Raw genomic sequence first — 12,548 nt, 5'->3', positions numbered from 1 at the left:
TCAGGAGTTTGGTGTTCTGCAGTACCTGTGCCTGTCTCTCAGAAAGGGGCATATCGCCTAAACGGATTTTAACCCCTTGTCTGCTGAAACGGTCCGTTACAGTTTTTGTCCAGGATATCCCTGTACTTGGCCGCATTCATCTTTCCCTCGATTGCAACCAGTCGTCCTGTCCCTGCAGCTGAAAAACACCCCCACAGCATGATGCTGCCACCACCATGCTTCACTGTTGGGACTGTATTGGACAGGTGATGAGCAGTGCCTGGTTTTCTCCACACATACCGCTTAGAATTAAGGCCAAAAAGTTCTATTTTGGTCTCATCAGACCAGAGAATCTTATTTCTCACCATCTTGGAGTCCTTCAGGTGTTTTTTAGCAAACTCCATGCGGGCTTTCATGTGTCTTACACTGAGGAGAGGCTTCTGTCGGGCCACTCTGCCATAAAGCCCCGACTGGTGGAGGGCTGCAGTGATGGTTGACTTTCTACAACTTTCTCCCATCTCCTGACTGCATCTCTGGAGCTCAGCCACAGTGATCTTTGGGTTCTTCTTTACCTCTCTCACTAAGGCTCTTCTCCCCCGATAGCTCAGTTTGGCTGGACAGCCAGCTCTAGGAAGGGTTCTGGTCGTCCCAAACGTCTTCCATTTGAGTATTATGGAGGCCACTGTGCTCTTAGGAACCTTAAGTGCAGCAGAAATCTTTTTGTAACCTTGGCCAGATCTGTGCCTTGCCACAATTCAGTCTCTGAGCTCTTTTAGGCAGTTCCTTTGACCTCATGATTCTCATTTGCTCTGACATGCATTGTGATCTGGAAGGTCTTATATAGACAAGTGTGTGGCTTTCCTAATCAAGTCCAATCAGTATAATCAAACACAGCTGGACTCAAATGAAGGTGTAGAACCATCTCAAGGATGATCAGAAGAAATGGAAAGCACCTGAGTTAAATATATGAGTGTCACAGCAAAGGGTCTGAATACTTAGGACCATGTGATATTTCAGTTTTTCTTTTTTAATAAATCTGCAACAATGTCAACAATTCTGTGTTTTTCTGTCAGTATGGGGTGCTATGTGTACATTCATGAGGAAGAAGAATGAACTTAAATGATTTTAGCAAATGGCTGCAATATAACAAAGAGTGAAAAAGTTAAGGGGGTCTGAATACTTTCCGTACCCACTGTATACTGGTCACTACATTGAAAGGGGGCATGTATGCTGGTCACTACATTGAAAGGTGGCATGTACGCTGGTCACTGCATTGAAAGGGGGCATGTACGCTGGTCACTGCATTGAAAGGGGGCATGTACGCTGGTCACTGCATTGAAAGGGGGCCTGTACTGTGGGGTTTGTGCTAGGGGGCCTGTTCTGTGGGATTAGTGCTAGGGGGCCTGTACTGTGGGGTTTGTGCTAGGGGGTCTGTACTGTGGGGTTTGTGCTAGGGTGCCTGTACTGTGGGATTAGTGCTAAGTGGCCTGTACTGAGGGGTTTGTGCTAGGGGGCCTGTACTGTAGGACTAGTGCTAGGGGGTCTGTACTGTGGGATTAGTGCTAAGGGGTCTGTACTGAGGGGTTTGTGCTAGGGGGTCTGTACTGTGGGATTAGTGCTAGGGGGTCTGTACTGTGGGGTTTGTGCTAGGGGGTCTGTACTGTGGGGTTTGTGCTAGGGGGGTCTGTACTGTGGGGTTTGTGCTAGGGGGCCTGTACTGTGGGGTTTGTGCTAGAGGGTTTGTACTGTGGGGTTTGTACTAGGGGGCCTGTACTGTGGGATTAGTGCTAGGGGGTCTGTACTGTGGGGTTTGTGCTAGGGGGTCTGTACTGTGGGGTTTGTGCTAGGGGGGCCTGTACTGTGGGGTTTGTGCTAGGGGGCCTGTACTGTGGGGTTTGTGCTAGTGGGTCTGTACTGTGGGGTTTGTGCTAGGGGGTCTGCACTGTGGGGTTTGTGCTGGGGGGTCTGTACTGGGGGGTTTGTGCTAGGGGAACTGTACTCTGGGGTTTGTGCTAGGGGGTCTGTACTGTGGGGTTTGTGCTAGGGGGTCTGTACTGTGGGGTTTGTGCTAGGGGGGTCTGTACTGTGGGGTTTGTGCTAGGGGGCCTGTACTGTGGGTTTTGTGCTAGTGGGTCTGTACTGTGGGGTTTGTGCTAGGGGGTCTGCACTGTGGGGTTTGTGCTAGGGGGTCTGTACTGTGGGGTTTGTGCTAGGGGAACTGTACTGTGGGGTTTGTGCTAGGGGGCCTGTACTGTTGGATTAGTGCTAGGGGGCCTGTACTGTGGGGTTTGTGCTAGGGGGCCTGTACTGTGGGGTTTGTGCTAGTGGGTCTGTACTGTGGGGTTTGTGCTAGGGGGTCTGCACTGTGGGGTTTGTGCTAGGGGGTCTGTACTGTGGGGTTTGTGCTAGGAGGCCTGTACTGTGGGGTTTGTGCTAGGGGGTCTGTACTGTGGGGTTTGTGCTAGGGGGTCTGTACTGTGGGGTTTGTGCTAGGGGGCCTGTACTGTGAGATTAGTTCTAGGGGGCCTGTACTGTGGGTTTTGTGCTAGGGGGTATGTACTGTGGGATTTTTGCTAGGGGGCCTGTACTGTGGGGTTTGTGCTAGGGGGCCTGTACTGTGGGGTTTGTGCTAGTGGGTCTGTACTGTGGGGTTTGTGCTAGGGGGCCTGTACTGTGGGATTAGTGCTAGGGGGCCTGTACTGTGGGGTTTGTGCTAGGGGGTCTGTACAGTGGGGTTTGTGCTAGGGGGCCTGTACTGTGGGGTTTGTGCTTGAGGGGTTTGTGTGGGGTTTGTGCTTGAGGGGTTCGTGCTGGTGGGGTCTGTACTGTGGGGTTTGTGCCACTCTCAGTCAGTGTATCCCATAATAGGGTGTCTCTCACAGTATATCCCATAATAGGGCCCCTGCTCCCTATTATGGGATATACTAGTACTGATGGACTCCTTAATATGTGATATATTGGGAGATTTTTTCATGCAAGCAAAATACAGGGGACAAAATGGGTGGAGTCTATAAGGGGTGGGGCTTCTGAGAAATGGGTGGGGTCAAAATGGAAGGGTGGGGTCTTGCGCCCCACCATCTTAAAACTTCACCAGCTGCCACTGGTCACAGCGGTGGATGAAATAATCTCTCTGGTGATCCTGGCTACACAGTGATGTCTCCTGTCTGGTGGATTGGTCTCTTAAAGTGATCTCACACTATATGAACTTTGTTTGAAAATTTCACTCTATGTGTTGGACTGATGTATATGGATGAGTTTAAATCTCATTTCATTACTATTGATGTCTGCGCTGCTAATACTTTTATTTAAATTCCATCTGGGATTTGAGTGTTGTATTGTTTTTTAATGTTTAATATTTAAGTAGCTGCGACCAGTCTTTACTTGCAAAAGTTTTTTATTTTGTAAGACATGTAGATTAATAACATACAATCTCAGGAAATATTGCATAAGAAAGGTATACAATGTGTCATATACAGAGCCCACTCGGGAAGGGACTTTGTAATGATAACAATGGCAACAATGCAATACGAGTTAGGCATGGTTACTAAAACAGTATTACTAAAACGTCTGAGGATCAGAACAGAATCCCAGCCCGCAAGCAAAGCACAGAAAAATATAACCGTGGACCTCCATGTAAGTTACAAACGCCCTCTGTAAACCAGGAAGGGGAACCCTTCCCTGAATCTTATGAACTGGGGTTGCATATAATCACCCTCTGAAGATATAGGTCCTGAGAGAGGTAGATACCCTATAAGCCACAAGAAAGGAGGAAGTATGGAATATCCGAAAGGAAGAAAAGGAAAGGAAAAGAAGGAAAGAACACAAGAAGAGAAAGGGGATAGGAGAAAGGATGGAGATGCTGGAGTGGATGCAAGAAGGGATCGGGTGGAGAAAATACAAAACACAGACAATTAGGATGAGGGAGGTGAGATGTACAGACGCCAGGGTTCCCATACTGCTTCAAATTCCGCTTGCTTGTCACGGAAGATGCTGACCATCTTCTCCTGGGTCATGATCCAAGAGATTTTGCGTTTGGTCGCCCCCATTGAGACCGAGGGGGACTTCCAAGCCCGAGCCAAGGTAAGCTTCCCCCCCAACAACATGAAATGCATGAGCTTCAAACTGGTTCTGGGCCCTTTTACACCAGAGCCAAAAAGCAGCGCTACTTCCGGGGTCCTGGGAGCCGGAAGCCCAGTAACTTTGCGGATCAGACTAAACAATTTATTCCAAAAACTACGGATACGCGGGCATTCCCACCAAATATGGAGCAAGGAACCCTGATGTCCGCACTCGCGAAAGCAAAGAGGATCAGTCCCCGGGTACATTCTGGCTAGACGGGTGGGAACAAGGTACCAACGCGTAATAATCTTAACATTAGCTTCAACTAGAGACATATTCAAGATACCTTTAAAAGCCCTCCGGAAAATGGAGTTCCAGGTGTCCGGTTCCCACGATAGCTCCAGATCCCTTTCCCAGGAAAGGGCGTAAGCGGGCTTGTCAGGTGAGTCGATCAAAGCCCTGTAAATCAACGAAATACCTCCCCTCTGGACTTGAGCTTGTGCACACCAGCATTCATATGAAGTGGCCCGGGGTTCAACATCTGAACCTGCGACCATAGATGATAGGAAATGTCTAATCTGGTGCAACCTAAATTTTTCTGAGGAAGGCATATCAAGCTTACTCGTACAGTGTGCGACTGACAAGGGGCCCTGAGGTGAGAGGAAGTGTCCTATCCTGAATAGTCCCTTGTTGGTCCACCATCGAAAAGCCCTTATGTTTAGTCCCGGAACAAAGTCCGGATTGTTAAAAATATGTGTCAGGGGTTTGTGAGCCGAGATAAGTGCAGGATGTGTATATAGTCTATCGCACAGCGCTAATGAGTGAGAGAGGAAAGGTGCCAATACAGGAGGTCTCCTACTTGGAGGAGCCCAAACCAAGTAATCTATGGTGTGATTAGGGACCGATTGTCGTTCCATATCAACCCAATCCGGTCTGCCCCCCATAGCATATACCACCGAGAATTGTGCCAGTTGGGCTGCCTGGTAGTATCTCCGAGGCAGGGGGACCCCTAGGCTCCCCCTGTAAGCGGCTTCTGAAGAGGACCCTCCGCGGGAGTCGGGGACCTCTGGTGCCCCAAATAAACTGAACTATCTTGGATTGAAGACTCTGCAATTTCCCTTTAGTTATCTGTATCGGGAGTGATCTAAAAAGGTACAATATCCTGGGGAGAAGGTTCATTTTAACAGAATGAACTCTTCCCAACCAGGAAATGTTCCCTCTGGCCCAAAGTTCCATATCGGTAGACAATTTAGCGAACAGAGGCGGGTAGTTGGCTTGGTACAAAGAGGAGATGGAGGCGGTCAAATTGACCCCCCGGTACGGGATAGAGGTGGTGGCCCAGGAGAACGGAAAATTTTCCCGGAGGGTCTGCAACATTGATTGCGGGAGACTGACGTTCAAGGCTATTGACTTAGAGAGATTTACCTGGAGGCCTGAGATTTTCCCAAACTCATCCAACAGTCGGAGAAGATTGGGACTAGTAATGAGCGGTCTCGAGAGGAAGAAGAAGGTCATCAGCGAACAATGCGCACTTGTGTTCTCTACCCCCGCACGAAATCCCTTTAATAACAGGATGGCTTCTGATTGCTATAGCCAGCGTTTCGATGGCCACCGCAAAAATGAGGGGGGACAGTGGACAGCCCTGTCTGGTCCCCCTGTGTATCGGAAACGCGTCCGAATAGTGGCCCTGCAGTTTCACTACTGCGACCAGTCTTTAATTAGACTCATTGACTATCTAGTACTTGTGTGCTCAGGGGATATATTGCTTTTTTTGTAATATTTTATTTTGTGTTATTGTATCTTTTACCCTTGCTGCCATGGAGGTTATAAAATCCCTTAATTCTAGGAAACTAGATCTTAAAACTATTTTTAAACAAAACGTGGTCACATCAGTAGATGAGGATCTTTCTAATTTATTAAAAACTCTATATTTGACATTGGAAAAACAAGTGAGGGCCTGGTGGGACATCTCCACCATTGAAATGTACCTAGCTGAAGGGATTGTCAGCAGAGGTTTGAGGTGGGATGTGGCCCCCCAGGACGGCTTGGATGATGCCGAGTCTATGAAGGAGTGGATGGACTTCTTTCATCAGGCCGGCATGGATCTTCAAACCCTCGTTTTGAAACAAAAAAAGAGGAAAATGGAGCTCATTAATATTAAGATTAGAGATTTGCAGTCTAAAATAGACAATGTTTTAGAATAAAATTATTTAAAAGAGTTCAGTGAAGGGACTAAGAAAAAATTGGACAAAATAGACAAGGACACTCAAAAGAAAAAGGTAAAGAAATTCATTAGGGATAAAACTGGTTTTGATAATAAACTGATTTTTAAGTGGCAGGTGGAAAATACTACTAAAAATGAAGAAGTCATTTTGGAAAAAAAATGGAGGGGTGCGTTCGGGTGGATTAAATATTGTTCCAAATACGCCCACCCAAGTTGCCACCCCTAGAAGACCACCTAGAAATCAATGGGAACCTAGGAGTGGTACTCCTAATTGGAGACAAAATGTGGGAGGTCAGAATTCAAACCATTATGAAAATAGACAATGGATCGAAGTACCTCAGAGAGGGAGAGCTTCGAGAGGTTCTGGTAATGGTAGAAGAGGTAGGGGAAACCATAAAGGGGCCACCTATCCACATCATGGAGGATATGTCAACCCTAATTTAACTATTATCAACCTCTTATTGATCAGGAAGCACCAACTGGCCAATCTTCAAGAGGTCGTCCTTTTTTAGTGAGAGGGAGGGTATGGGGGAGACACCGTCCCTACCAAAATGAACATCAGGGGGAAATGAGAAGATCAGGAGAGGACCGCATACAAGAAGGGGTGTTAGGGCTGGACGAAGAGTCCAACACAAGAAAAAGAAGAAGGGAACAATGAACCAAGGTATTTTCAACCTTAGTCAGGTTGAGCTAACCAAAAAAGAACTACATATCTTGGATCAGGGCTTGAAATGCGCACCTCAATGCACCATGAATAAATTTAACGTTTTAATTGATGCCCACAAATATATCAGAAAACGTAATCTTAAAAAAACATTTTCTGAATAATCCAGTCACCTCAATAAGCATTGAAACTCTGGGAGGTATGTTGAATAGTGGTTTGAAAAATAAATCCATTATGAATCCCCAGTTGAATAATAATCATTACATAGAGGTGTTTAAAAATCTAGTGTTGGAGGACTTACAACAGTTGACACCCGGAAAAAAGGTCTATAATAATAGTAGACATAATGCAGACGGTCTAAAATCCTTAGAAAAAAGAAAGGAGATTATTATAAGACCAGCAGACAAAGGAGGGGGAGTCGTTATTTTGGACAAAAGCTTTTACCATCAGCAACTGTCCAATATGTTAAGTGATGAAAACACTTACACCAAATTGTCTGCTGATCCAACAAATGGTTTTGAGGAGAAACTCAGGTTTTTCGTCAACTTTGGTTTCAGGACACATGTTCTAACTAAGAAAGAAAAAAAGTACCTAACCCCTAGTGTATGTAGAATTCCTACAATATATACTCTCCCCAAAATTCACAAAGATGATAAGTGTCCACCTGCTCGTCCTATTGTCAAAGGTATTGGTTCTGTGTCTGCAAGGCTGGGACAATACCTTGACAAATTTCTTCAACCAAGTGTTACATCCACCAAAGCCTTTTTAAAGGACACAAATGATTTGTTGGTATCTTTGGGTGATGTGTTGTTGAGTGGGGACTCGTCGGCCTTCTTAGTGACCGCCGACATGTCCTCACTTTACACCATCATCCAACATGATGATGCCCTCCTTGCCCTTAATTGGGCCGTCAGCAAACGGGATTAAATTCCCTTTGCCCAAAAGAGATTTATACAGAAGTCTCTGGACTTCTGTGTATCCCACAATTATTTTTGGTACCACGATCAGTTTTACAGCCAAAAGATGGGTGTTGCCATGGGCGCAAATTTTGCCCCCAGTTTGGCAAACATCTTTATGGCTGAGTGGGAAGATAAGTTTGTTTTCAACCAGTCGAGACAGGAATTGCGATATTACAAAAGATTTGTCGACAATATCCTGTTTATTTGGGAGGGCACTGAGGAATCTCTTCTATTGTTCATGTCCCATCTGAACTCTAACTCTAATAACATTAGGTTGGAGTTTCATTGGTACATGACCAGTATCCAATTTTCGGATGTAACCATTTTCAGACAGTGGAATGGGTTTGCAACTAGGGTATATTACAAACCAACCGTTCGTAACAGTTATCTGTCAATCATGAGTGTCCACCATCCCACTTGGTTAAGAAATATACCTAGGGGCCAATTCATGAGAGTCAGTCACAATTGACCAGGATTATCTAGGCAAGAATTTCAAAATTCAAAGCCTTATCACATGTGATACCACACATGTGGTGTATGCCCTTATGTGTCCATGTAATTTAATACACATTGGTAACACTAAACGGATCGTTAAAAAATGGGTGGGGGAACATGTTTCTAATATCCTGAAGGGGTTCAGGGACCATAGTGTCTCTGACCACTTCAGGAGATTTCCCCAACGTGACCCCCGAGGACTATTATGTTTTTGTGTATAATTGTTTACTTTTAAATATACTTTTATATATGCTATATTGCCCACTTCCAGTGGGTATTTATGGAGTTAAATTGTATTTTGAGGTCTTGTGGCATTTAGATATTCACACGCAGACTGGTATGGCTGCATTAATTTTCTGTCGCATATCATTAATGGCATTAATAATTGCAGAAAATCTCGGCATTGGGTTCTTTTCTGTTTAAATTTATGATATTTTTTTGTCATACTATATCATATTCACGCTATTTTTTCGCTGGGGTGGATGGGAGAATGTTCCTCCGTACGCCGAGCCTGGATATTTACATATTGGGCATGTTATACGATTAGTTAAGCAGCAGCTGTGTGAGCATCTGCCTTTAAGTCCTGGGACGCCGCGCTGTGGGTTCACGCTCTTTGACAAAGTCGGAAATGACGAAACGCGTCAGAGCATTAACCAACGGTGACCAGAAGAACTGGGGGACACAAACGGAATGATCGGAGCATCCTGACACCAGCATGGAGAGGGAGAGGAACCGTTATCACCCGCGACTGTGCCCTAAGTAGCTATATTTGCAATACTGCATTTGAACTGATAGTGTATGTGAGTGTATTTTCATTTTTTGTGTGATGAATAAATGTGGAAGTTTTATACAATATCACACTAATGCGGCCTTTTATCTTTCTCTTGCGGCTGAGTCATCTTGGTACATCTATGGATGGTCGGGTGCCAAGTGATGTTTAAAGGTGCATAAGGATTACTTGGTCAATAGTGTCCACATTGAAGACAGGTGATCAGGATTTGAGCCAGTGTGGAAATCAGCATTCCTCCGCTTGTTAGCCTTACCTGTGAAAGTGGGTGGACCACAATTTCTGGTGAGTTTCCATCCTCACTTATTGTCACAGCGGTGGATGAAATAATCTTTCTGGTGATCCTGGCTACACAGTGGTGTCTCCTGTCTGGTGGATTGGTCTCTTAAAGTGATCTCACACTATATGAACTTTGTTTGAAAGTTTCACTCTATGTGTTGGATATTGATGTATATGGATGAGTTTAAATCTCATTTAATTACTATTGATGTCTGCGCTGCTAATACTTTTATTTAAATTCCATCTGGGATTTGAGTGTTGTATTGTTTTTTAATGTTTAATATTTAAGTAGCTGCGACCAGTCTTTAATTAGACTCATTGACTTTCTAGTACTTGTGTGCGCAGGGGATATATTGCTTTTTTTGTAATATTTTATTTTGTGTTAATGTATGGTCCATACTGAACTGACCGATAGATACTGAATGGCCTAATATCTACTCAAGTGCCCTATATATATATTGATATCAATGTATGGTCTATACTGAACTGAATAATAGATACTGAATGATAGACTAGAATACTAGATACTAGAATTGATAGATATACTCAAGTGGCCTACATATATATCTAGTAATTTATGGTATATACTGCCCTGCTGCTATATATGGAACTGAGCGATAAATACGTAATTGCCTAAAATAAACAAACTGAAGTGCCTGTGTGTGTATATGTATGTATATATATATATATATATATATATATATATATATATAGTACTTTGTGGTATATACTGCACTGCTGAATGCACTTCACTATCTGATCTCTTAAATTGTAAAAAGCACAAATCTCTCTCCCTGCCTCAACCACTTCCTATCTCACCCGCACACTGTACACACAGCTTCTATGTGAGCATGCTTTGGTCAATTACATAATGCACTGCAAGCACGCAGTGCATTATGGATGCAAGTCCTCGAATTTCCCACAAAGAAGCCCATTTGTTCTCCATTGAATGAACGGGCGAACTAACGTTCGACTCGAACATGAAGCTCTCCGCTCATGCACTGGTGCGGTCAAGTGGCTTTCTTGCTGATCAGGGCTTCCTGATCACCTACACATAAGTGAAACATGACTGTTGGCTGCAGACTTTTTTTTACTTTCTCTGCTGGTATGATTAGCCACAATGATCACATAGTACAGAGCCACTCTCATTGGCTCTGTACCTTTTGCCTATGGTCTGCTGTTTCCATGCACAGGGAGATCACAGGACTGTAAATGCACAGGAGTTCAGCTTCCGGAGGGTGTTGTGGTATGATGGGGGAGGGGACTGGTCATCCATGTTCAATGGCTCATCTGCCAGAGGTTCAAAGAGAACACAAGACTACAAGTTATGTATAAGATGTGTTTATTTTTGTTCTTATTACATCTGTTAGGTGTTCTAAGCATCAGTGAAGTTTACAACCAATTGACAAAAATGTGTTATCACACCCAAACCCCAAGACTGTAATCTAATTCCTAAACCCAATCCTAATGTAGACCTTTCAGTAACTTTACAAAACTGCAGAACTAAATCACTGACATGTCACAGTAAACACCATCATTATTTTTAATGCTCCACATTTTATCATTAAACATCCATCTTCATCCTTGAAATCCATTTGAAACATTGCCTAGCTAGGATTAGATGATGTCACCAGTCTGCTGCAGCAGGAAGAAGCATTTCCTCAGTCTCCCCTCCCCCCAGTGATAGCAAGTGATAAGGTGAGAGGCTGCAGCAGAGGCTGATTTGTGTCAGGCATTAGTGAACACAGCCAAGAACTGCTCAGGTGCAATTATTTATTTGACTTTGTCATCTCTGAGCGGACATCTCAGCCCTGGCAGCAGATGGTGACCCTGGATGATGCCTGAACAAAGATGGCGCTGTCTGAAGTGAAAAGCAGATGAAGATATTGTCAGGGAAGTGCTGTGATCTCTGTGAGAGGTAATAAAAACCTGGAAGAGTTAAACATTAACAATCATGTACTTAATATAAAAAGTATATGTGATGTTAGATCGGCTTTAAACAGACAATATAATCTAATCTAACCAGTTACTTACACTTACCCACCCCTAACTATTTACCCCCGATCATCACTTCTTACACCCATATAATCATTCCAAAATATGACAATTCCGTTATCTTAGGTACAGCAATAGAAAGATAATAAGAAAGGATTCATTTATCCAAATTATACATGAAGTAAGAATAGGAAGAAAACGTCACTGAGATTAACATGACTATGCAACCTGGTTATACATGGAATATTCACACCTAAAATCATCTTTATTTAAAAGGAAAATTTAGGGTTTCAAAATTCACATAGACATTTTCCCAGGAAAGTGAATGTACATTCATTCTGTGTGAATGCGGCAAATAAACAAATGTTATTAGGCTATTTCCTGTGCTGGATTAATATTTCCATTGATTTCATATGGAAAATACTGTATTTGACCACTAGATGGCACTATTTATGATAGGAGACATGTAGCACCTTCTAGTGGCCAAATCCAGTATTTTGCAGATCAATATAAAAAACTTTCATGTTTTGGTATTTTCTGTTTTGAATTAAAAAAAAAAAAAAAAATGTCCAGCCCAGGAAATGGTCCAATGACATTTGTCCATTTGCCCCTTTCACACAGAATGAATGTACATGTACTTTCACTGGGTGAATTGCTATGTGCATTTATTATAAGTACACCCCTTAGTGATCGCAATATTATTTCTGTAGATTGTAATGGAAGGACTGGATATCAGAACACAATGAGGGGATTTAGCAAAACTGGAGCAGACAGAATCTGGAGCAGCTGTGCATGGCAACCAATCAGCTTCTATCTTCAACTTGTTCAATTAATTAAGCTTTGAAATAAAAGATAGAAGCTGATTGGTTGCCATGCACAGCTGTTCACGATTCTGTCTGCTCAAGTTTTGATGAATTCCAATCTGTATGTGAAACTCCAATGTTGTTGGGGAAAGCAATCCTCTCCAGGACATCCCACATACATTACTAATATTTAACAAACGTTCTTGTAAATTCCTTCCCTACTTCTGTTCTGTAGATTCTGAGATGTTTTTTTTTTTTTTTTTTTTCTTAAATGATGAAATCCATTACCATGAGTGCTAAATAG

General features: G+C 43.5%; 1 protein-coding gene across 1 annotated transcript in view; it reads right to left on the bottom strand.

Annotated features, from left to right (window-relative positions):
* The window catches only part of LOC309558511 (uncharacterized protein), a gene marked incomplete at its 5' end in the record, with an annotated part of 140,070 nt that overhangs the window by 103,768 nt on the left and 23,754 nt on the right, over positions 1-12,548 (bottom strand). The gene's annotated exons all lie outside the window — the stretch shown is intronic.

This window comes from Pelophylax lessonae, assembly GCF_965119305.1.
Source record: "Pelophylax lessonae genome assembly, chromosome: 6".
NCBI lineage: Eukaryota > Metazoa > Chordata > Amphibia > Anura > Ranidae > Pelophylax > Pelophylax lessonae.
The sequence above is the reverse complement of the archived record's forward strand: the minus strand, read 5'-3'. Positions and strand labels throughout refer to the sequence as shown.